Here is a 1,705-nt window from a genome sequence, read left to right on the forward strand (position 1 = left end):
CGTTCTTTTCCCTTGTATGGAATTTCTTTCTCTTTATTTTCCATGTCTGGAACATGTTCCCTTGTTATTAAGGTCCAATGACCTTTCCACTGGCCAAAGTTCTTTGACCCATTTGTTATTTGCATCCACCATCGTGTCTTCTTCTTTTTGACTTTTCAATTTTGGGTGGATACAAAGCAATCTTATTCCTTATGTCCTTGAAGTTTGCAAGTTTTGTAATACTTCGAAATAAAATCATATCATATCGTAATCCATGTTGACATGATTTCCCCAGAACTGGTCTTCTTTACCCCCCACACTAAAAAAAGTTTGGACCATTTCTCGATTTGTGCGTGTCATTCTTGTGCAGGGTCCATGCTAATATTCTCTGTATCATTCCAATTTTATCAGATGTCCCCGAAGGGACAAGTTTCATCAGATGCTGAAAAGTTATATTACATATACTATTCTCTCATTTATTCTTTCAATAACTCCAAAACACGAAGAGTCTCTCCGGTCTTACATGAATTTTGAAAAAAATGAGGAAACATTATATTTTGGTTTTACTTTATTGCTTCATTCCATTTGGATTCCCAATCTTTATAGTTAGACTTTTTGCTATTGCGTCATTATCCAACCTCTAGTCACTATTTAGTTTCTCGTTTGACATTATATATTTGCTTTGCAAGCTGAGTTGATCTATGATTTTTACCAGAGGTACCTAATATTTTGGTACTCATGCTACGCTCTGCATCACTTTTTCTTTATGCAGATATGAGCGTCAGTTGACAACATTGATTCACGCGTTAGCGGGGACTTTCGAAGATAGAGGGTGAGCTAATGATGTCCTTGTTTGACTCAGTTGTTATAACCCTCTAGGTCATTTTTGTGTTTATGCCTTCTGTTCATCATTTAGAGCATTTCTATAGTGACCCCAAGTCTTTTATGATTTGCTGGGATCGACAGTTCTTCACTGATCGTTCATTTGGTTCTTATACAAATTTCTATGTTTTGGAGCTTTCGAACCTTGAATGGTCATTTTTTATTTGAAGTTCAAGAAGATGAACTCAAAATCTAATTTTGATGATTCCATCAACTCCGAAAGAGTCATTTTGGGCTAGTGGCATAGTTGACACGACTCCCAATGTCACGCCTCGAGCTACCCCCGAGACGCGGACACGGGACCTAGGACCACAAGTGATCCCAAGCTAACCCTGCTAGCATGATCATGATCATACTAAATATAAACTGAATAATAGAAACTGTGCGGAAGCTATAATCATAAACAAAATGAAAAGATGGGGAATACCCATATACTATAACTGAGATATATGAAAACTGATGAGTTTAATACAAAGAAGATATTATCTCAATATTAAGCTGAATCTATCTATGTCTGAAAATAGCCTCTAACTAACTAGAAATACTGGGACAAGCCTTAGCTAAGTCTAGCAAAACTGAAACTAAAGGACTAAAAATTTTGAAAAGAAACTCATGACTATTGTCCTCGGAGAATGAGGACTCACTACTGATTCTGCTGAACTGGAGATCAGGAACCGATCTAAGTGTGATCTGGATGTTGAGAACCTGAACCTTCATCATGAGAAGATGTAGTACAGAGTATGCATCAGTACTTGAAAGGTACTGAGCATGCATGATATAATACATATAACTGAACAAAGCAAAAAAGCAATGATATAATCTGAACATGATACAGACACTGAAT

At 36.6% G+C, this 1,705-nt stretch overlaps 1 non-coding gene across 1 annotated transcript; it reads right to left on the reverse strand.

The window, feature by feature from the left end:
• Positions 1-303: 303 nt before the first annotated feature.
• LOC125875343 (U6 spliceosomal RNA) lies at positions 304-406 on the reverse strand. The gene has a single exon (XR_007447406.1). It is a non-coding gene; the product is annotated as a U6 spliceosomal RNA (small nuclear RNA).
• Between the last annotated feature and the right edge of the window lie 1,299 nt (positions 407-1,705).

This window comes from Solanum stenotomum, chromosome 8 (assembly GCF_019186545.1).
Source record: "Solanum stenotomum isolate F172 chromosome 8, ASM1918654v1, whole genome shotgun sequence".
NCBI classification, from domain to species: Eukaryota; Viridiplantae; Streptophyta; class Magnoliopsida; order Solanales; family Solanaceae; genus Solanum; species Solanum stenotomum.